The sequence below is a fragment of the Podarcis melisellensis genome (assembly GCF_964234715.1).
Source record: "Podarcis melisellensis genome assembly, chromosome: 8".
Classification (NCBI taxonomy): domain Eukaryota; kingdom Metazoa; phylum Chordata; class Lepidosauria; order Squamata; family Lacertidae; genus Podarcis; species Podarcis melisellensis.
In genome coordinates this window covers 74,894,795-74,919,812 of record NC_138540.1, presented here as the reverse complement: position 1 = coordinate 74,919,812, position 25,018 = coordinate 74,894,795, and positions in this window count along the sequence as shown.

Below are 25,018 nucleotides of genomic sequence, written 5' to 3'. Positions count from 1 at the left end.
GATGGTTCCACTCTGCGCTTAATGTATCGTTATATTTTCTAGTAATGCTCATCCTCTGGCCACGATCCTACTGAAACCTTTCCGCAGAAGTACTTTCTGTTTAAGCAAACGTCCTCAACATCTTTAATTGCAACCTCCCTGCAGCATCTGCCTTTAATTGTTTCCTGTTCATCATGGACAGGGGTCCTTAGCCAAACTTTAATTTACTTATCTCTTGCTCCCTTTGAGGGGGGCGGGTGGGAATTTAGCTACTTGTCTCTCACCATTTTTTTTCCTGTAGTTGCAAAATAGCTCCATTTCTCGATTTGAAAAAGGAGGAGTGGGAATGAATGAGAGCAATCGCTTAATAACGCTCTCCTCACCACCACCACAATGGCGAGGAGAAAACAAGAACTAACAGTCAGTTAAGGGATTATTTCACTAGTAATCGCTTACTTGTGCTGAACAGGACGTAATTAAAGGCAGACTCCAATAGAAGAAAGCTTCTCATTTAATGTGCCGAAGCACCGAAAAGCAGCAATTTGCTAGTCCACGTTAAACAGAAAAGCACGGAGTCTGAAAAGAGAGAGGTGAACCACACAAGAAAGACTGAAATGCAATCGGCTGGTAATGATGCCTGGATTCTTTGTAAAAGGTGAGTTCAAAAATGGATGGGTGTTCCAAGCGAGTGTGGAAGTAACCCAAGTGACAAGGTTTCCACCAAGAAATCCTCAGATGCTCAGTGGGGTTTTGAGATCTCGCTGCCAATGAAACTTCTGTTTTCACCATTTAAACCTGTACTGCAGATATACAGTGTGTATCTGAAGAAGTGTGCATGCACACGAAAGCTCATACCAAGAACTGACTTAGTTGGTCTTTAAGGTGCTACTGGAAGGAATTTTTTTTTGCAGACATACATGTCTTTGTATGGTGTGTTCAGACCCAGAGACCCCCCTAAATAAACACACATAGGACTCAAATTTTAGTTTTGGTTTTTGGCAGAATTTAGGCCACAACTTTATTGATTACAGAAAAGTGAGTAGTTGCATAGGCTCTAGTTCGACTAGCTCCCGGCACCCTTGCAGGTAGCGCTGACCCAGGGCACCAGCATAGGTCAGCCAAGGGTGAACACCTGAGGTAGGCGAAAAGCCCTGGAACAGACTCTGTTCACTCCCCAGATGCTCCCCTAGACTCAGGCAGGGGCACAAGCCTCTCTCGGGGGTTGACCAAACCAGGTTGAGTCCCTGGATTCCTTTAAAGGAAAACCCTTCACATAGGGATGGCGAGACCATTCTTCCATCTCTATCACCTGAACCAGTGCCTATCCGCAACCTTACAAGTTGTGACGATTTGCTACCCAAATGTCAACAGCCAATCAACCAAGTGGGGAAAATTGCTACCGTGCCCCTGTCCCAACAACAGACGACACACATAGCAAGGTTAATTGCAAAATGCCCTAAAAATAGGGAGAGGTGGGTAGGTGTTCTGATGCATGAGCCAAAAGAGGAAGCTCTGGGTCACGTGCATAGGTATAGATAGGTCCCTCGATCCGTTTAGACTGCACTTCATTGGCCAGATTAAGCCCAGCAACGAGGGACCTACCAATCGGCTATCCAACAGACCCACCCACAACTAGGAGGTCAGTTTCCAGGTCTCACCGCAACACGTGCCCTCTTTTAGAGAAGACATGATTGGTAAGCAGTTGCACTCTGCAACTCCTTGCCCATTGACCTTTGCTATATTGCTTACCTAGACATGTAAAGCTGGCATGTATTTTAAGGTGCAAGTTTATTTTATAATATTTGTAGTGCTGGTTTTATTTCTATTTTCAATTTGCTTTTTGGAGCCAATTTGCTTTGAAATTCTGGCTTAATTTTTAATGCATAGTTTGTGAAGTGTACAGATTCCATTGAATATAAATAAACAAACACAGATTGGTCAGTTAGGGCTCCAGGAATGATTCCTGATTGTATGTCTGTCTTTCAATGGTTAATGTGCGTTTGGTGCTGGAAAGCTTGGTGCAGTCATGGCCATATAAAGAAGAAGAAGAAGAAGAAGAAGAAGAAGAAGAAGAAGAAGAAGAAGAAGAAGAAGAAGAAGAAGAAGAAGAGGAGGAGGAGGAAGAAGAAGAAGAGGAGGAGGAGGAGGAAGTAGTAGTATACCACCCTTCCTCCAAAGATCTCAGGGTGGTTCATAAGATAAAAATACAAGATAAAATAAACAAACAAACAAAAACAAAATAAAGCAATAACCCCCCTCCCATAAAATTTTAGAAGGATTGGGAAAGTAGGGGTGCCTTTGAAAGCTCATACCAATCAGGTCATACCAATCAGGAAGCTAGACAAGAACCTTTACATCTCTCCAGAAAGAAAGAAAGAAAGAAAGAAAGAAAGAAAGAAAGAAAGAAAGAAAGAAAGAAAGAAAGAAAGAAAGAAACTTCTGACTCCACCTAGATGCAACCAAATCCTGTGCCACCTAGTGATTAAACTACACGATGTTATTTATCCACTCAGATGGATTGAGGCAAAGAGAAAGCCACAATTTAAAAAGCATTTAGTAGGTGAAACATATGTGATGTCATTTATGCACACAATGAAGTTGCAAATGACGTCATAACCGGCGTCGCCTTAATCGAGAGAAGGAGTAAACCACAACTTAGCAGGCACTTTGCTGGCGAAATGTAAGCGATATCACTTCTCCGCAAAGTGATGTTGCTTACCCACACTTATCCATCACTTAAGTGACTGGCACCTGTCCACACAGAGGGAAGGACTAAACCACAACTTATCAGGCACTTAGAAGGTGGCGTGTAAGTGACATGACCTATCCACACTTATCCATCACACAAGTGAAGGAGTGATCCACAACTTAACAGGAATTAAGCCCTCAGCTTTTGAGACAGCTGAGCTCCTTGGCAGGAAAGGCCTCACCATCTAGAGATCTGCCTGACTTACCTCTGCTAAAGGCAGTCAGGAGAGCATGAGACTCTTAATCTCTGGGCTGTAGGTTTGAGTCCCACGTTGGGCAACAGATTCCTGCACTGCAGGAGGTTGGACTACACGACCCTTGTGGTCCTTTTCCAACTCTACAATTCTATGATTTTAAAGAGGAGCAGGGCTGATTTAAAAGGTGACACCCTTACCCACAGCAGGGATTGGCTGGTGGGACTTGTAGGGGTCAGCCCAAGACATTACGGTGCCTGAAGCAAAGCCTTAAATTGCCACCGCTTTTAAGAAGTCCAGCTGAATCGATCTGACATAAGATCCTGCCATAATCTACTGTCTTCATCATGGTACCGTCCTGAAGTTGGTTCCTTCTCCCCGATGCACAGCAGGGCCAGGTCTGGGTAGGAGCCTGCTCCTCCACCTCAAGGCAGTAGAAAGACAAGGGTGGCTCAGTTGATAGAGTGCTGGACTTGGATCTAGGAGTTGTTATTTAGTTGTTTAGTCGTGTCCGACTCTTCGTGAGCCCATGGACCAGAGCACACCAGGCACTCCTGTCTTCCACTGCCTCCCACAGTTTGGTCAAACTCATGCTGGTAGCTTCGAGAACACTATCCAACCATCTTGTCCTCTGTTGTCCCTTTCTCCATCTTTCCCAACACCAGGGTCTTTTCCAGGGAGTCTTCTATTCTCATGAGGTGGCCAAAATATTGGGGTCTCAGCTTCAGGATCTGTCCTTCCAGTGAGCACTCAGGGCTGATTTCCTTCAGAATGGAGAGGTTCATCCATGGGACTCTCAAGAGTCTCCTCCAGCACCATAATTCAAAAGCATCAATTCTTCGGAGATCAGCCTTCTTTATGGTCCAGCTCTCACTTCCATACATCACTACTGGATCTGGGAGAGCAGGGTTCAAATCCTGTAAACCCTTAGCGGCGCTGAACAGGAAGCAGTCGGCGCCCTCACTAGGTTCCCCACTCCTGCAGGGATCTCCATCAGGGATCCTGTCACCCCTGAAGCTGGAGCCAGGTCTTCCTAAGGGTTCACCTGGTGTTCTTAAAAGCCAGGGTTGAACGGATGCCAAGCCATCAAAAGGCCTTGCCGCAAGTTCTGAAGCGCTGTCCTCCATTAGCTACGATTCTTTCCTTTAGCTCAGTCATTCTGGCAAAAAGAGTAGGTATTGATTAGGTGGGGAGGAGATGGAGGCGAAGAATTTACAATCTGGCATCTCCTTGCAGCTTTCTTGTGTTTTCAGCCGGGCGGCACAGATTCTCCCTCGGCCTACAAAGATGTGTGTGCGTGCACCGTCGTGGGGTCCAGAGCCTGGATTCTGGCACGACATTCGCAGAGCACCCTTTGCAGCAAGGATCCTCATTGCCACACTTGCGCACCACAGTTTCTCCCATGCACAGAACGTGGTACTGGTATCGGGTGCGGAAATGAAAAGGCATCCTTGTGGGTGCAAAATGAGGCAAAGAGGCTGGCTTTGAAAACGGGTCAAGCAAACCCTATCCCAAATGTCCTTCTGCTCTTCTAGTCGTTTGCTTGGCTCAAGTAAACAAAGCTGTTTATCTTTGTGGGTGTGACCCAGAGGGTTTTTTAATATTCTAGTTGGACACTCCCTCTGAACATAGAGGCTGTGCTCTTGGCTACTAATAGCCACTGCTCTGTCTTGCATTTGCCTTTGATGCTTTTAAAAAAAAGGAATCTAAGCTAGTGATCCTGGCTACATATGCTATGAATCTTCTTGTGCTGAATCAGCCCATTGGTCAGTCTGGCTTAGTACCACCTAATCTGATGGGCAGTGGCTCTGCAAAGTCTCCAGCAGAGGTCTTCCCAGGCCTTTTCTGCAGAGATACAAGGGACTGGATCCGGGGCCTATTTCAGACCCTCCAAGTGTCCCTATTTTCCGGTCCCAGATTTACAGAAGCCATCCAAGTTTCTTATTTGATTCTGGAATTTCCCTCTTTTCCTTAGGCCGTCCCTATTTTCATCGGAGAAATGTTGGAGGGTATGGTAGGAAGTCCCTATTTTCATTGGAAAACTGCTGGAGAGTATGGACCCCCAAGCCAACTGAAGGCAGCCCTGTATAGGGAAGTTTTTTAAAAAAAGTTTAATGTTTTATTATGTTTTTATATATGTTGGAAGCTGCCCAAAGTGTGTGGGGCAACCCAGTCAGATGGGTAGGGTATAAATAGTGGTATTATTATTATTATTATTATATAGGATTTTCAAGAGAGAAATGTTGAAGGGTATGCTATTTATGAGAGATATATACCTTATGTCAGAGGTACAGTCCCATTTCTATTCTGTGTCAGTTTCACACGTGTTCACTCATACCTCTATTGCATCCCTTTTCCTGCATTTTATTATTTTTAAATAAACCGCATTCTCAAAAAAACCGTATTTCCCCCCAAATCTAACCATTCCCCTTTTAAAACACACACTTTTGTATGCCTTCCTATGCACTTCCCCTGAAACTATGCATCTTTTTTTGCAAAACGTGGGGTTTGGTCCTCGTTTTATGAACCAGAGAGCACCTGATGGTTAACTCGGTTCCGATCTCGCGAACCGCGAACTAAAATACGGACTGAAATAAATTCTCCTCCATCTCTCTCTCCCTCTGGCATCCTTTTATGACAGCTCAGGGGGGCTGCTCCCCTTCCAGAGCTACAGATGGTCCCCAGGAGACCCGGCTCAGAAGATCCCTGCTATGACCATTAGGGAACGCTGCCTTTCCATGGATCAGAGAGCCCCTTTTCATGCTCTCTGCGATCTTTTTAAAGCCCGGAATAAGTTATAGTTTAATGATGCTTCTATTCTGTGCTTTGCTTAACGGCGGGGAAAGGAACATGTCTCTTTGGAGCGGTGATGGATCATCCAATTTAGACCCAACAAAATGAAGTGTGAGTGAAGCCAACTGACAAACTAGTGGGGAATTAATTTCCATCAGGGTTAACTAGTGGAGCACTGCAGCAAGGATATTTCTGAAAGGCGGTTGGGGGGGGCATGCAAGAAGATCACGCAATGCAGATTAGTTACCCCTTAACACCCTTCAAGCAGCTTGTCACACTCCCAATCGGGGTGGAAAATATAGGGTGCATTCCCTTCCCCGCCCCACTTTTCAATTTGCGTTCTTATGGTGATTCTCATCTACATTAGCGGTTATGTGGATTGAAGCAGAGGATGGTAGTTATTCCAGGTTAATTAACTTATAGAGTGCTACGGGTATGATCTTACATATGTATGGTTAAGGGTTGTTTATATATTTTAATGGGAATTTGCACAGGGGAAGCTCAATTGCCTTTTCTACTGTTGCTGGTTCCTGTAATGAGATTGCATGTGGGCTAGGAAGAATGGCTCCCAGTATTTACCAGGACTGTCACCGGATTTGTCAATTGATCCTATTAACTGATATAATTGAAACACGTCAATTAAGCTTGCAGACATCTGTACTGGAGCAAAAGCAACGGTTCTGAAACGACTGTGCCTTTGTTTTCCGATGCAGGCAGATGTCGCAGCACATAGAGACTGCGGCTTGGCGGGAGAGCACATGATTTGCATGAAGAAGGCCCCAGGTTCCTTCGCCTGTGTCTCCAGGTAGGGTTGGGAATGACAGGCACTCCAACATTTCTCTCATGAAAACAGGGACTTCCTGAGGGAAAGTGGAACCTTCCGAGATTGAGTCAGCTTCTGTAAATTCGGGACTGTCCCTGGAAAACAGGGACACTTGGAGGGTCTGGCTGTAGCCCCAAGCTGCGGCTCCCCCTGTAGAGAGGCCCCACTGATACAAAACAGGCTGATGCTATTCTTATTATTAAACATATTGCCCACCTTTCCACAGCAAGTCACATGGAGAGTTACAGCAATTTAAAACACAGAATTAAAAGGAGTTTAAACAGATGACAGGAACAGAGTGGGTCCTGCAAGCACACATCTCAGGTGTCGAACACCAAGGTAAACAGGTGCATTTTCAGCCCCTGAGAGACACAAGAGGTCATTAGCTGACACTGACTGGGAGCAGCTCCTCAGGGATTCAGATAGCAGTCCCTTCAAGTGTCCCTATTTATCAGGGACAATCCTGGATTTACAGAAGCCATTCCAGTTTCTGATTTGATCCTGGAATGTCAGGGCTTCCCCCAAAGAATTCTGGGAACTGTTGCTTGTTAAGGGTGGTGAGCACTGTTTGTTGTTGTTTAGTCGTTTAGTCATGTCCGACTCTTGCGTGGCAATACCCGCCCCCTTGCACTGATGGAGTAAATAAAGACAACGGACACGGAATTTTAAGTTAATGGGGAAAATGGCCACAACTTTATTGATTACAGGTAAGAGTGGTATTGGCTTTTAGGCATTGGCCCTAACAGACTATCCGGTCTAACCGGGAAGGGTTAAGCACCAACAGGGGGAGCCCCCAAGATGCACATCTCTAGGCGCTCCCCAAGGGGTTACTGCTTGGGAGCTCGCATTAGGCCCTAGCCTCCGTTAGGGTTAACGAACTACCCTTCAGGATTTGGGGGAGGTGATGGCGTTCCTCCCCCCCCCGACTTCATTTGCATAACAATACCCCTGCCAGTGCCTAAAACTGTGATGTTTTGCTACGAGGTAGGCGAAAAAACCAAGTGGCTTCTAAAATACAGCCAATTAGCCAATTAGCCAAATGGAAAAACTCCTACCAGGCCCCTTGCGGCGACTGGCCGAAGCCCATAGCAAAGTCCGCAAGCGAACCTAAATGATGCCAGCTCCGCGAGAGCGTGGATGGGGGCGTGATCCCACAACCCCCCCCTCCTTAGGTCGGGAGTGGCTTTCTCATGAGGTGGCCAAAATACTGGAGCCTCAGCTTCAGGATCAGTCCTTCCAGTGAGCACTCAGGGCTGATTTCCTTCAGAATGGATAGGTTTGATCTTCTTGCAGTCCATGGGACTCTCAAGAGTCTCCTCCAGCACCATAATTCAAAAGCATCAATTCTTCGGCGATCAGCCTTCTTTATGGTCCAGCTCTCACTTCCATACATCACTACTGGGAAAACCATAGCTTTAACTATACGGACCTTTGTTGGCAAGGTGATGTCTCAGGAGGCCCCTAATTCCCTCACACAACTACAATTCCTGACTGGACTAACAATCAATTCCTTTTCCTAGAGAACTCTGGGAAATTGTAGTTCTATGACGGGAACAGGGATATCCTAACAATTCTCAACACGCTTAACAAACTACAGCTCCCAGGATTCTTTGGGAGACCCTACAAGTGTTTCTATTTTCTAAGGACAGTCCTGGATTTACAGAAGTCATCCCAGTTTTTGATTTGATCCTGGAATGTACCGCTTTTCCTTAGTACGTCCCTATTTTCATTGGAGAAATGTTGGAGGGTATGGAGTTATGTGACCCCCCAAGCCAAGGAAATAAGTAACTATACAACCTTTAGAAGACATCTGAAGGCAACCCTGTGTAGTTTTATTGTGTGTGTGTGTGTATATATATAAAGGTAAAGGTAAAGGTACCCCTGCCCGTACGGGCCAGTCGTGACCGACTCTGGGGTTGCGCACCCATCTCGCTTAAGAGGCCAGGGGCCAGCGCTGTCCGCAGACACTTCCGGGTCATGTGGCCAGTGTGACGAAGCTGCTCTGGCGAGCCGGCACCAGCGCCGCACACGGAAACACCGTTTACCTTCCCGCTATAAAGCGGTACCTATTTATCTACTTGCACTTAAGAGTGCTTTCGAACTGCTAGGTGGGCAGGAGCTGGGACTGAACGACGGGAGCTCACCCCGCCGTGGGGATTCGAACCGCCGACCATACGATCGGCAAGTCCTAGGCGCTGAGGTTTTACCCACAGCGCCACCCGCATCCCGTGTGTGTGTATATATATACACATATATAGGAGTCTGTTAAGTTGTGGGTGAACATGTCAGACAAAACAGCTCTTGTTTATCCACAGACCCAGAACAGAACAGAACTGAACCGAAGGCTTCAGCCAGCCTGCTTATATGGAGCTCCACTACAATGCAACAGTAACAACTTTCTATAACTATCTAATCACTAAATGTCACTTTCAATTCCTTATTTGCATATGTGGACCTGAGTGAAAACTATCTACAGTATCCCTCTGCTGGCCCAGGGTGAGAACCTCAGTACATAACAGAGTCTGCCTAGGGTGGTTGGGGCAACCAAGTCAGACGGTTGTGTTATAAATAATAAAATTATTATTATAATAGAATAGGATGTCCGTATTTTCATTGGGGAAATGTTGGAGGGTATGATCAATGTTGGGAACGCAGGTGGCGCTGTGGGTTAAAGCCTCAGTGCCTAGGACTTGCCGATCGAAAGGTCGGCGGTTCGAATCCCTGCGGCGGGGTGTGCTCCCGCTGCTCGGTCCCAGCGCCTGCCAACCTAGCAGTTCGAAAGCACCTCCGGGTGCAAGTAGATAAATAGGGACCGCTTACCAGCGGGAAGGTAAACAGCGTTTCCCTGTGCGGCTCTGGCTCGCCAGATGCAGCTTTGTCACGCTGGCCATGTGACCCGGAAGTGTCTCTGGACAGCGCTGGCCCCTGGCCTCTTAAGTGAGATGGGCGCACAACCCCAGAGTCTGTCAAGACTGGCCCTTACGGGCAGGGGTACCTTTACCTTTTTATGATCAATGTTAGGAGAGGAGTACCTGTTGAATCCCAGCTTTGCCATTCAAGGGCAGCAGCTCTACCACAAAAAAGTGGCGGTAAATCTCAGCCCACGTGACAAAATGCAGAGGCACAAAACAAAGCAGTTCAGGGAGCACGGCTGGGCAGTGTGAGGGAAGAGAAAGAAAAAAGAGCAGATTTGCTCTGGGGATCCTCAGAGCTCTTACTTTGCTTTTGGAAAAGGATCACGTAGCCACCCCCCTTCCCCTCGCACCCCCTTCATTTTGTTGCTGTAACTCCAGGCTGGCACCAAATTGGTTATATATGCCTAGCTTTGCTCCTGGCCTCTGTTCCAGTGGCAGCTGAGCGGCATCTCCCTCCCTCCGCCCCATTTTCTTATCATCAGAAGCCACAGGCCTTGGATGCTGGCCAGAACCCTCCCCTTTGCCCCTCTGTCCTCGTCCTTCGCAGCAGGAGAGGGGAGCTGGCTGGCACAGAAAGCCCAACTTGAAAAGCTGGCAGCCGCTAATCCTGACCTCGACACGCCTTGACGACCACGTCGCTTTCCAAAGTGGTATCTCCCCATCGCCTCATTCGCATGCACACACAAAGCACACCCTTCCCCCATTCCACCCCCACCCTGACTTTTTATTTGAATCTTTGCAATTTCAAAACCTTAAATCCATATAAAGAGGGCACACACACATACACATGCCCAAAGACCCAGTTTCCCCAGACAGGGAAGAGGTGAATCATACATAGAATCATAGAACTGGAAGGAACCCAAGGGTTTTCTTGTCCTACCCCCCTGCAATGCAAGAATCTTGCCCACAGCCATCCCTGAGTGGGCTCGAACCTCCAACCTTCCGGTTAACAGCAAGGCACACCAACCCATTGCGCCACAGGAGGGAGAAGTAGAATGCAGCGTGTCGGAACTTGAGTTGAAATGTTAAAAAGCATAGGCTTGGGAGAGACCATATGAATGTACTCTAGATTAATGATGGGAGAATCTGACCATTTCAGCTTCTCATATTTGCAGCTTGCAGTTCAGTTCTCCACATTTCCACATCACGAGTCAAGAGTCCTTGTGGAAATTCAAAAGCATTTTAGGGCAGATTTCTCTTACTACATGCATTTTTAAATGCAATTCTGCCTACCAAACACAGCTTTGCAAAGGGTCCCCCCCCCACCAATATAAAGCATTTCCTGATACAGTGGTACCTTGGGTTACAGACGCTTCAGGTTACAGACTCCGCTAACCCAGAAATAGTACATCGGGTTAAGAACTTTGCTTCAGGATGAGAACAGAAATCGTGCTCCGGTGGCATGGTAGCAGCAGCAGGAGGCCCCATTAGCTAAAGTGGTGCTTCAGGTTAAGAACAGTTTCAGGTTAAGAACGGACCTCCAGAACGAATTAAGTACTTAACCTGAGGTACTATTGTACTGTAAAAGAGAGAGAGAGAGAGAGAGAGAGAGAGAGAGAGAGAGAGAGAGAGAGAGAGAGAGAGAGAGAGAGAGGTCTGGATAAATTCATGGAGGCTGCCAAAGACTACCACCTACACTGTCTGTGTCCTACCTCCACGGCTGGAGTGATGCTTCTGAATGTCATTAGCTAAAGTGGTACCTCAGGTTAAGAAAAGTGTCAGGTTAAGAACAGACTTCCAGAATGAATTAAGTTAACCCGAGGTACCACTGTATAATGCATTTTTATACAGGATGGATGAAGGAAAGTTAAACAGTGGAACAGCCTAGTTCAGTGGAACTCACTGCCACAAGAAGCAGTGATGACTCTTGACCTGGATAGCTTTAAAAGGGGCTTAGACAAATGAATGGGGAATAAGACCATCGGTGCCTTTTGGCAATGAAGATTCTTTGTTTCTTTGCTTAACAGGATTCATATACTGTTTTATCATCCAGACCTCTAAAGTGTTAATGTTAAATATAATATATACGTTAAACCGACAAATAAAATCAGACTTAAAAAAAAAGTTAGCCTAAAGTTTTGTTGTCAGGCACCAAAAATAATATAGAAAAAGTCCATTATCCATGGGCAGGGAGTTCCAAAGTTTAGGGGCTGCCATCCTGGAAGATGGATCCCTTCCAAGTATGGAACAGAGAGTACGTGCTGCTGGCAAAAGTGCCAGTTCTGCTGATCAAAGTGGTTGAGTGGGCATGTATGGGGAAAGGCGATCCTTCAACTAAATTGATTCCAAGCTGTTACATGCTACCTCCAAGATCAGAGGTAATTTTCCGGGCAGGCAACTGGGAATAGAGCCTTTTCTGCGACTGTGCCTAGTTTGCTCACTTTGTTCTTCTTACTTTGGTTTGATGACAGCTGGAATGGATTTTAATGCTACATGTTTTCTTTCATGATTGTGTATTGGCATGCTTTTATTTCATCTGTTGCTCAGTGCTTTTTAAGAATGCTCTTTTTGTTAATGAAATAAGTGGAAAGACGACGTACAGGTTTTAAATAAACAAATAAACAAGGAACAGGGCAGGTTTTCGACCCGCTGCAACTTTCCTGTTTAATGACTGGTGCTTTAATGTATTTTTAATCTTTTGTTGGAAGCCTTCCAGAGTGGCTGGGGAAACCCAGCCAGATGGGGCGGGGTATAAATATTATTATTATTATTATTATTATTATTATTATTATTATTATTATTATTATTTTTCCCCAAATGCAGCTCCCTCGACTTTCCCCCAAAGAAAATACATAGCAGCATTTCAGTTATATAGGAGAAACTAAGCCTTGGGGCTGCCGCTGTGGTGGGAGGTGTGTTGTTCAGAAGTCCACTCCATCTCTTTCTAACAGTTCTAAGCAGTGTTGGCTATTGCATTTGGGCAAATGAGGTGCAGCTCTACCATTTTTAGTCTGCCTTCCTCTTTATTAGCTGCTGGAGGCCGCAGAAGGGCCTTGATTGCGCAGGGCAGAGTTGTTTTCCCCCAGCCAGGACTCAGTTCCGGCATCTCTCACGTGAGTGCCATTGCCATTTCTTTTTCTAGGAAAATAGCACTGCTGCAGGGTACTAAATTAAGTAAGGAGTCAACACAGTGGTACCTTGGGTTACATACGCTTCAGGTTACAGACGCTTCAGGTTACGGACTCCACTAACCCAGAAATAGTACCTCGGGTTAAGAACTTTGCTTCAGGATGAGAACAGAAATCGTGCTCCGGCGGCGCGGTGGCAGTAGGCCCCATTAGCTAAAGTGGTGTCTCAAGTTAAGAACACTTTCAGGTTAAGAAAGGACCTCCAGAACGAAGTAAGTTCTTAACCCGAGGTACCACCGTATGCATGAGATGGGCAGAACCAGCAATATGCATGAGTATAAATCAGACCCTCCAAGTGTCCCTATTTTCCAGGGATGTCCCTGATTTAGAGAAGCAGTCCCGGTTTCTGATTTGATCCTGGAATGTCCCGCTTTTCCTTAGGATGTCCCTATTTTCACTGGAGAAATGTTGGAGGGTATGGAGTTATCCGACCCCCAAGCTGTCTGAAGGCAATTCTGTATAGGGAAGTGGGGTTTTTTTTTGGGGGGGGGGGGGTTAAAGAATGTTTAATGTTTTTATATACAGTGGTACCTCAGGTTACAAACACCTCAGGTTACAAACACTTCGGGTTACAGACTCCGCTAACCCAGAAGTAGTACCTTGGGTTAAGAACTTTACCTCAGGATGAGAACAGAAATCGTGTGGCGATGGCATGGCGGCAGTGGGAGACCCCATTAGCTAAAGTGGTACCTCAGATTAAGAACGGTTTCAGGTTAAGAACGGACTTCCAGAACAAATTAAGTTCATAACCAGAGATACCACTGTATGTTGGAAGCTGCCCAGAGTGCTGAGGCAACCCAATAAGATGTGTGGGGTATAAATAGTAAAATTATCATTATGGAAGGGGATGTCCCTATTTTCATGGGGGAAATTGTTGGGGAGTATGATAAATGCCCAAGCAGGACTAGTATGTTGAGAGAATAGGATGGGATTTTGGAAACTTCCCTTTGTTGTGAGAGGTCTTGTCCCATCTACTTTGTTTGTTATGTTTGCTGGTTGATTGTCCAGCATGGTCAGTTGGTTCATCAAGGTGTTATTATGGGATGGTTGCCTCACAGATGAGGAACCTCCCTGTTGCAATCCTGTAGCCATCATAGGTTGGAGAAGGTGACCTCCCCAGGAAGGGGGCAGGTGTAAAATGTAAGGTGGGTGTGAGTGAGAACAGATTGGATAAAGCAACAGATGGAGAAAGAGTTGGGAGTTGAGAGGGACTGGGAAGCAATTTGGTTAGGTTCTTATTTTTATGTGAAACTAATTGCACTTAGGGACGCGGGTGGCGCTGTGGGTTAAACCACAGAGCCTAGGACTTTCCAAATAGAAAGTCGGCAGTTCGAATCCCCGCGACAGGGTGAGCTCCCGTTGCTCGGTCCCTGCTCCTGCCAACCTAGCAGTTTGAAAGCACGTCAAAGTGCAAGTAGATAAATAGGTACCGCTCTGGCGGGAAGGTAAACGGCGTTTCTGTGCGCTGCTCTGGTTCGCCAGAAGTGGCTTAGTCATGCTGGCCACATGACCCGGAAGCTGTACGCCGGCTCCCTCGGCCAATAAAGCGAGATGAGCGCCGCAACCCCAGAGTCGGCCACAACTGGACCTAATGGTCAGGGGTCTCTTTACCTTTACCTTTAATTTGCACTTCCTGCAACAATCCAGAAAGGGAAACAGCTGTCCTGCCGGCATTTGTACTTATCTGAATTTTGTGGTGCTCTACGCCAGCTATTGCTTCCCTTGAACAGGACACTATACTTCTATTGATTCAGCCTAGAATAGCATTTTGTTTGCTGCTGCATCACTCTGCTGACTCACGCGAAGCTTGTGGTCCACTAAGACCCCTATTATCCTTTTCACATGTACTACTGGTAAGCCAGGTGTCTCTCATCTTGTATTTGTGCAGCTGGGTCTTCCTGATTACGGGGATTTCAAAGGCTGAATTGATGTCAGGGAGGGGGGAGGATTTCCAAAAGGTGGCACTTTGCCCTGGATCTTAGGCAAGTCAATCGAAAAATCATGAGGTTTTTGTGTTTTTGTTTTTTTTTAAAAAAAATCTACAACTTCGGGGTTAGCCTAAAAAAAGCTGAACAACTTTTGGGGTATCCTGGCTTTTACTTTTTGAAGTATTGCAGCCCTACCTGATGTGGAAACCTGTTGAACTGGATTTAATATTGTAAAAATGAGACCCCGAGAGAAGCTGAAATTGACAGGCTTTGTCAGTCCTTAGCTAAAATGGCATAACCTTGAAAGGTGGGATTCTAACTCTCTCTCACAGACCCATACTGCAACTAGGCACTCACTGCAAGCTGTTCCATTGGCTGCAGTAGAATGCTTCTTTCAATGCATTTTTTTTGGGGGGGTGGGAGGCAAGGGACCCTGTAGGCGCTAAGGAAGACCTCTGTGGGCCTCCCCTCTCTCCCTCTGCCGTAGGAGGAAGGACCTCTTAATTTCCACTTTTCCTCTGCCTGTACCTTTGTCAATAAAGGATGGGGAATTGTTCCTGACCGCTGCCCATGCTGTCTGGGACTGGTGGGAGATGGAGCTCAACAACATCTGAAGAGCCACAGATTCCCTATCCCTGCTTTAAACAGATATTACAAAGACACTCTCAGTGTTCAGTGCTTTCAACCAAAGAAACTAAGCTCACCAATTCCGGGTAGCTCTATCTATCTATCATCTATCTATCTATCTATCTATCTATCTATCTATCTATCTATCTCTCTCTATCTATCTATCTATCTATCTATCTATCTATCTATCTATCTATCATCTATCTATCTATCTATCTATCTATCTATCTATCTATCTATCTATCTATCTCTATCTATCATCTATCTATCATCTATCTATATCATCTATCTATCTATCTATCTATCTATCTATCTATCTATCTATCTATCATCTATCTATCTCTATCTATCTATCTATCTATCTATCTATCTCTATCTATCTATCTATCTATCTATCTATCTATCTATCTATCTATCTATCTATCTATCAACTATCTATCTATCATCTATCTATCATCTATCTATCTATCTATCTATCTATCTATCTATCTATCTATCTATCATCTATCTATATCTATATCTATCACCTATCTATATCTATATCTATCTATCATCTATCTATCTATCTATCTATCTATCTATCTATCTATCTATCTATCTATCTATCATCTATCTATCTATCTATCTATCTATCTATCTATCTATCTATCATCTATCTCTATCTATCACCTATCTATATCTCTCTCTCTCTCTCTCTCTCTCTATCTATCTATCTATCTATCTACCATCTATCTATCTATCTATCTATCTATCTATCTATCTATCTATCTATCATCTATCTATCTATCTATCTATCTATCTATCTATCTATCATCTATCTATCATCTATCTATCTATCATCTATCTATCTATCATCTATCTATCTATCTATCTATCTATCTATCTATCTATCTATCATCTATCTATCATCTATCTATCTATATCTATCATCTATCTATATCTATCTATCTATCTATCTATCTATCTATCTATCTATCTATCTATCATCTATCTATATCTATCATCTATCTATCTATCTCATCTATCTAATCCCTCTATCTGTCTGTGTATCATCTATCTGTCTGTCTGTCTGTCTATCTATCTATCTATCTATCTAGGTAGTGCCCTCCAGCTGTTGTGGACTACAACTCCCATCATCCACAGCCAATGATCAGGGATCATGGGAGTTGTAGTCCTCATCATCTGGAGAGCATCACATGGGCTACCAATGTTCTATCTATCTGGAAGGTTTCAGGCAGTGGTAGAGCGATCGCAGCAATGGGCCTGGCGAAGGGGCAGCTGATGCCATGTGGTAAACCCAGCGCAATGCCGCTTAAAGAGCTCCCATTCCCCCATTATTGAATTAAACCAAGTATGGAAAAATATAGTTGTTGTTTTTTAATTGGGGAGGGGAGCAAGAGAAGGAACTTGCCCCAAAGAGGTGAAGCCGACAATCTCCCCTGTTAGCCAGGGGGGACAATGTGGGGGGAACTTGGTAGCAAATGAAGTTAAATACCCTATTGTCACGGGGAAATTAACACATTATAAATCACCCCGACAGGCGCTGGTTAAGGACAATTTTCTTCCTGTCAGGTCTCCTGGTGCATGATGTATTGGACAATATTTCCCAGGCTGCGTGGAGAGGTTTAGGCCTGAGGTGTTGCCATAACAACATAATTTTGGTCAGAGGTTTTATCTATATTGCTCCCCTCTCAATATGAATATAATAGAAATATTTGGGGTTAGGTTGAACCTTGAAGAGACAAAGATTCAGCTGCATGGAAACGGTGGCTGGGGCGGGGGAGCGGAACCAGCACCCTGACGTGGGGAGGGCACAGGTCACAAGCAATCGCTGGTTTGGAGGTTAATACAGTTGTGACTCTGCGTTACGGCTGTCTCCCCTCTATCATCGCAGCTTGCCCTTTGTGTGAGCCTGTGAATCCCTGACACTCTTCCCTTTCTCCTTCTCCTTCTCCTTCTCCTTCTCCTCCTCTCACAGCCCTTTGGGTGTGCAAGCGCCCCTTGCCATATTTGCCCTGTTCACCTTTGTAGCAACACATCAACATGGCTTGGTGCTGCCATTCTCGTTCCACAGAATTGGGAGCCAATGTTGGTGCAGAGCTAAGTATTCCTCAAGAGGTGCTGAGTTTTATTCTTGAATTACTCGTGCTTCTGGGGTGGTGCTCCACCAAAGCGAAGTGACTAGATGAGGAAGAGGGACTGTGCTTTAAAGCGGGAAAACTCCTGCCTGCGCACCAGGGATCCAAGTTGGCCCCTGAGGCCATTTCCCCCAAATCGTGCTCACTTACCCTTCAGCCAACATCACTTGTGACATCATGAGGGAAGGCCTAAATGCTCCATTGATGCATGCTGCTGTTCCCAGCAAAGAAGCACAACTGAAGTGAGCAGGATTTAACCCTCACTCATCAGCTGATGGGGGGGGGTTAATTCCTGCTCCATCAGGCAGGTTTCCATGCAAACCCTTTCCTGATTCATGAGGGGCTGTGTATTTTGGATCCTCTGCTAAAATGGAAGTTCTTTCCACATTGGGCGGGGAAACGTTTTGAGCCCTAGTGATAATTCATAATAATAATGTATTATTATTATTTATTATTTATACTCCACCCATCTTGCTCTGGGCGGCTTCCAACAGGATATTAAAAACACAATAAAACATCAAACATTAAAAACTTTTTGATACAAGCCTGCCTTCAGATGTCTTCTAAAAGTCAGATAGTTGTTTATTTCCTTCACATCTGAAGGGAGGTTATTCCACAGGTCAGGTGCCACTACCGAGAAGGCCCTCTGCCTGGTTCCCAGTAACCTCACTTCTCGCAGTGAGGGAACCTTGTGGGTAGCCCTTCTGGGGGCCGGATCTAGTGGTGGGTGGGGCCAGAGATAATACCTGGGCATGGGCAATGCATTTTGTTTGCGTCAAATGTTTTATCAGACTTTAAAATCTTTACATATAAATCCCAGCTTTTAAATCTGTTATACGTTTCTCTTTCAACTTTGACACCCCGCCCTTCCTTCCATGCTGTTCTTGATCCCATCCCAATCTGCATGCTGCATTCTAACAAACATTTCACCTAAGACATTTTCTTCTATGTCAAACATTATCATTTTTCTTCCGCTGCTCCTGTTCCAAAAACTGCTTGTGATTTCATCGGATTACGACATTTCTTCAGATCTTCCAAAAAAAGGGGGGGGCTTCCATTCTTCCATGAATAGTCCGCCATGTTGGTTTCTTATTTTTGTTCTTAGTTTCTGTATGAGAAGGGAAATAATTGCACAGAAAGAAGAAAGCAAGGAGCAGGTATGCTCCAAAGCAACCGCTTCGCTCTCTTCTTCCAATCCTGCCACTTGCACTCTGCACCTCAGCATCTGACCGCGTCTGACAGGAGTTTGTATATCTAAAAGCTGTGTTTATTAACTCCAGATAATTTTCAGCTAATATTAGCTTGCAAGCTCCATAATAACTTCTTCATCACCACATCGTAAACCTCTGACCTTCTCCTGCAGCATCTTCCAAGCAATAAAAACACACACACTCCAATAAATACTTAGCACTGGGGACGGACTGACCAGCTATTACAAACAGCAGGAGGAGAAGTGCCGGAGTGGTCATATTTTTGCAGGGTCGTTACAACCGATTCTGTTTGAGTGGTACTTCTGCGGTAACTACTCTGCTTCTGTTTTCTCCTCAGACTATCATCACTCCCGGTCATGTTAGTTCACCTGAAGGATGTAGGCTCTGGTGGCTAACAAGGCAGGGGCTTTCAAATCTACATGCTTCCAGAGAGTGCATTTTCTGCATTAACATCTCTTGAGGGCAGCCCTGAGCAACCACAACTCCTTTCAAAGGATTGTGGGCATATTCTAGAACAGAAATGAGGGGCGCTTCTTCTGTCCGAGGGCCGAATTCCCTTCTGATCAAACTCCTGGGGGCCACATGGTGGGCTGTCAGGGGCAGAGGAACCACCGCCCACGGCAGGTTGCCAGGAACGGATAAAACAAGTGTCAGGTGCTGGTGGTGGTTGCTCGTGAGCTGTGAGACTGCGACCTGTCTTTTACAGGTTTTATTGGTGCAAAACTATTTACAGTGCAGAAACACAAAGTTCATGTCCACCTTAGTCACTTGCAGATTTCGGGAGTGGCCCCTTCCGGTTTCTTCCCCAACATAAGAACTTAGACACCCCAAATCTCTGCCTCCCCTCCTTACGTTTCACCTCTCTGTGCAAGCTGGGCAACGGAAACAGCTTGTCTGTCTCCTGGCCAGCTGGTCTGGGTGAGGCGCTTGGGCTCTCAGTAGCATCTTCAAGCCCTCCCCTCGCCTGGCTACCCCCTTCCCCCCTCCACTCGATGAGGGGCTGCTCCGCAGAAGCATCGGGGGCTCTCTGTATCCCCCTGCCTCCCTCCCCTGTTGCGATGGCAGTCCCCTGACAACAAGGAAAATCCTTACCATCTGCTTTTTATTCAATATTTACAGAGGGAGGCTTGGGAATGCAGCCTCTTGGAGTAATGGTGTTGTCCTGAGTAAATTTCCACTCCCCTTCTCTCATTTGTCAACAGCACCTCTATGGTTGCCCCTTACGGCCACCTGTCTCCGAGATCTTTGCTCTCCTACTTTTAAGGCTCGCTGGGTTCTGGGAGATGGTGGGTCTGGAATGCTTTCTAGTGATAACATGTCAGCCAACTGCTCCATCTCTGTCTCCTCCTCCTCTCCCATTATTTCCCAACTTTCCCTCTCATCTTCCTCTGAGCTGTGACCTCCCTCAAACCCCTGTTGTAATTCTGAAGTGTCTTCTTCTCCTCTGGAAGGGTCAGGCTGGGGAGACAGTCTCCACCATTCCTCCTTTGCCCAGTCCCTGACATGGGCAGGGCTAGCGGCAAAAGTGGACGGAGCAACAAATACAAATCATTGTACAGCAGGCTAGTTTCTGTGGACACTCACACTCCCTTTCCTGTTCTCCATTCAAACAACAAAGAGTCATCCTAGGACCTATGTTTTTGGGGCAATGAAGCTTCAACTCTTATGGGGACCCCTTCGCAACCAGCAATCTGTCCTTCCAGTGAGCACTCAGGGCTGATGCCTTTACATAGTTACACCCTTATTTCAGACATCATGATATATTGGTACAGTGGTACCTCGGGTTACATACGCTTCAGGTTACAGACTCCGCTATCCCAGAAATAGTACCTCGGGTTAAGAACTTTGCTTCAGGATGAGAACAGAAATCATGCAGCGGCAGTGCAACGGCAGCGGGAGGCCCCATTAGCTAAAGTGGTGCTTCAGGTTAAGAACAGTTTCAGGTTAAGAACGGACCTCTGGAATGAATTAAGTATGTAACCAGAGGTACCACTGTATATCGTGATGTTTAGCTGATGATATATCACAATGTTTAAAGCCAGATATCGCCCAGCCCTAGCTGGGACCATATAACACAGGTCCTGAAAGACCTACGTTGGCTCCTAGTATGTTTTTGAGCGTGGGCTTGGACTAGATGACCCTTGGAGTCCCTTCCAACTCTATAATTCTATGATTCAAATGCAAACATGGAAGAAACTCATGGAAGTTTAGGAGTTTAAAAATCAAAACAAAAACCTGCAACTGCTTAAATCCCCCCTTAAATGCAATTCAGAAACCGTACCTTCCTTTGCATCTGGTTGTCCTATGCCAGAGGCATCTGCATTTTGAACCAGGTAAAAAGCAAACTAGTGTTGTTGTTGTTGTTTAAAAAAAGGAAAGAAAGAAAGAAAATGAATTGTTATCCTTCCAAGTGGCCGTTAGGGACACAGATGGAGAGGGGTGGAAGGAAGGGGGAGGATTCTACAAAGGTGATCGATTTGGGTGGGGGTATATCAATTATGGAACCTGTTTGCTAAACGTCCGTTAATTAGAATTGAGGATGTCGATGGGGATTACGGCCTTGAATAAATACCCCAACCAAACATATGGCTTTGTTAGACTTAATAGGACAATTACTGCAAGTTCGATACAAATTAATAATTTATCCTTGAAATTATTTTTCCTCCAAGGTTTAAGTAATGTTGCAATCGGATCCATGCATTGATATTGATGGGCCGAAGGAGCATTTGCTCAGGACCAGAGGGAGGAGGAGCAAACAGGCGCAGAATTAGTTATGGTGCGGTGGGGAGCAAAGAAAGTGTGAGGCTAGAGGAAGACCGGGAACACCAGGGATCAGTTTGTGGTTCAGCCCTAGACTCACTGTGCGAGGAGGAACTGGCTTCTCTTTGTCCTGGCTAACCCTTTTGCTTTAGGTTAGAAAGGGACTGTGTGGGAATTCAGGAATGGGGGGGGGCAGGGGCGGCGGTCCGCCTCGGATATCATCACAGAGGGGGGTGACATTTGGCGCACCGTCTGCCCGTGACTCTTAAGCCTACCCTGAGCCGTCGGGGGAAGGGATGAAGCTGTGCCGCCTTGCCGGCGGCCTTCCCCCCTTCTCGCTTCATTTTGATGGCTCGGGGGAAGCTTGGGGGTCATGGGTGGGCGGCGTGCCATTGCCCCCCACCCCCGGGCTACTTCCGGGGGATGGAAAAAGCCTCCCTCGAGCTGTCAAAAGGAAGAGGGAAGGGAGGAAGGCTGCTGGCAAAGTGGCGCATCTCCCTTCTCCCCATCCAGGAAGCAGCCTGCCATGGGCGGCTTGCTCCACCCCCCACGGGACACTCTGGGACACTCACCCCACCCCCATGGCCTTTCCCCCGGGTGCACAGCAGCTAGTTCCGCCTCTGTGTGCATTATCAGTTTAAAACGATAAGTGGAGTTGTGTGTGTCCCCTCTGCCTTGAGCTGCATTTCGAATCACATTTGCAGCCCCTTGTTCACATCAGTATTATTTAGTAAATTTATATCCCACTCTTACAAAGGAGCCCAGGGTGGCAAACAACACGTGATGAAGTGGAATCAGAAAAATGATTCCAATACAGAGAGGCAGGCTAGGAAAGAGCTCAATGGAAAGGGCTTGTTGGGAAAGTCTTTGTAGAGTTGGAAGGGACCATGCAGACCAGCTGGTTCAATCCCTGCAATACAGAAATATTTTGCTCAACGTGGGTGAGTGGGCAAAGGGCAACAGAGACAGTGCCTGTCTAATGTTCAGTGGGAGGGAGTTTCACATTTGGGCCACCAGCACACCATGCTTTTAAAGCACTCTGTTGAGCCTGCTGTCCTCCCAATATCTCACTACAGCTTCTCACCTGCCAGCATCTGTTGCTTGAGGCAGCCACCTCACTCTGTCTTAAGGTAGGGCCAGACCTCTTGGAATTCAATTTTCTTACTTCTCTAACTGCTATGTAATTGAAATTGGGTTGTGGTAGGGAGTTAATGGTGTCCTGTTGTGGCTGCCGAGATCATATAACACCGGTCCTGAAAGAGCTACATTGGCTCCCGGTACGTTTCCGAGCACAATTCAGGGTGTTGGTGCTGATCTTTAACAGCCTCGGCCCATAATACCTCAAGGAGCGTCTCCACCCCCATTGTCCAGCCCAGACGCTGAGGTCCAGCTCCAAGGGTCTTCTGGTGGCTCCCTCACTGCAAGAATTGAGGTTACAGGGAACCAGGCAGAGGGCCTCCTTGGTAGTGGTGTCCGCCCTGTGGAACACCCTCCCTTTAGATGTCAAGGAAATAAACAACTATTAGACTTTTAGAAGACGTTTGATGGCAGCCGTGTTTAGGGAAGTTTTTAATTTTTAGTGTTTTATCGTGTTTTTAATATTCTGTTGGGAGTCGCCCAGATTGGCTGGGGAAACCCAGCCAGATGGGTTAGTAATAATAATAATAATAATAATAATAATAATAATAATAATAATAATAGTTGTTTTCTGTTTTTAATGTTGCCAACTACCCTGTGATCTTTGATTAATGTTTGTATGTGCTTTAACTTGTTTTAGTCTATACTATTGTGGTTTTAACATTCCATACGTTTTAAATTACGGTTGAACATTTTTTAAAGTGATAATTTTATGATTTCCTCTTTCTTGTAAACAGCTTTCAGGCTTTCTACAATCAAGGCTGCTGTTCAGCAGGTGAAGCTGACTCCTGGCCCATGACAGAGACTCTTCTTACATTCTTAAGAGCAAAAGTAAGAGAGGGCCATTGCTGTCGTTGCTGCCTTCAGACTTTCCAGAGGCATGTGGTTGATCAGTGTGGAAACCAAACGGTGGATTTGATGGACCCTTGGCCTGAGCCAGTAGGCCTCATGGTATGTTCTAACGCTTGTAGACAGAACAGGCAGATCTCAGATTTGTGATAGTCAGAGGGAAAGGGGATGAGGAGAGGTGATGAGCTGTGTGCATGGCTCTAATACCCAGGATAATGACTCGCCATATTTCACCTCGGAAGTCTCCGTTCTGAGTGGGAGCGGTTCTCCTGCGGACAAGGCGGCATGAAGGATTCCTCCTGCAGCCTGTGGGTTGGCAAGTGGGAGGGAAGCATGAAAATCAATGAGAATATCAGCGCCTGTGGTTTGAGAGACAGAGAACTAGACCGCAGCAGAGATGCATCATTTTTGACAGGCACCGTTCTCCCCCCCTCCGCCCCTTTTTTCCTTCTTTCACGCACCAGCGGGAAGTGAGTCAAAGGGCTCCATTGTATGTTCGATATAGGCTGGGCTTACAACAGTGACTCATAAAACCCTGTCCTCTCAATTCTAGCTATTCCTTATCCATTTTTAGACTAACTCACAGGGATGAGACACAACTAGAGAGCGGTCTGGCCTGTGAGTCTAATTTGGCTAACTAGACCCCCAGAATTTGGCAATGAAAATAGAGGTGTCACCTCCAACATTTCTCCAATGAAAATAAGGACGTCCTAAGGAAAAGCGGGACGTTTCAGGGTCAAATCAGAAACTGGTATGGCTTCTGCAAATCCAGGACTGACCCTGGAAAATAGGGACACTTGGATGGTCTGCTATCTTAAACTTCCATCTTACCTCAAGTAGATCATTTATGACAGGGATAGAGAACCTCCAGTCTAATATGACTCACTTGGCTGTAAATCTGGCCCCCAGCCCTCTCCCTGGAGCACGAAAAGCCATCACCCTTCTTACGTCACTGAGCTCCCTACACACCAGGATAGAGATGAAACTTGTCCCATCTCCGTTCCACAGCTGATCAGTGTGGATCACCTGAGAAGGGGCTGGTCTTCATTCGCACTGCAGCACACTGGGAGAACATTGTGAGTGCAACTTCAGCAGCTGCACTCGTCCTTTATTTCCACACTCTAAGAAAGTTAGAGTCGCAGCTAATGATTTGCAAGCGATTCAAGATTTAGGAGAGCTTCTCAGATTCTCCAGTACTTCTTTGGGCGGGGGATGTGAAATTTTCAGTTGAAACTTCAAATTTGAATACTGGAGGTGAACAAATACCTCATAATTTGAAATGCAACTGTTTTAAGAGTAAAGCAGTGGTGGACCTTGGCGTCTCAAATTTTAGTGGTGTCGTGTGGGTGCCCTTGGACTTCATAGCACCCCAGAAGCTCCACACCCAGTGTGACCGACCTGGTATGTACCCCTAGATCTGCCTTTGAGTAAAGTTACATTTGCCTCTTATCAAGCTGCTCGTTCCAAGCTGTTGGCTGAACTGCCATGGTGTCACAGAGGGCAGTCAGCAATAGAATATTGATAAACAGTGCCGAATTTGTGAGGAAGGTTAAGCAACTTGCTGAGAAACAGCTTTATTGAGGGCAAGGGACTGGCAGGATGGTCTGTGTGCTATAGATGGAGTTTGGGGTGTTGGTGTGCAGTGAAGCTGTGGTGATACCATCCATCTTTGATCCTACAATTGACACGTAGGTGAAGGTGCCACCACTAGGGGTTGCCCAGCTGGTGTTGGCCCATAATAATAATTTATTATTTATACCCTGTCCATCTGGCTGGGTTTCCCCAGCC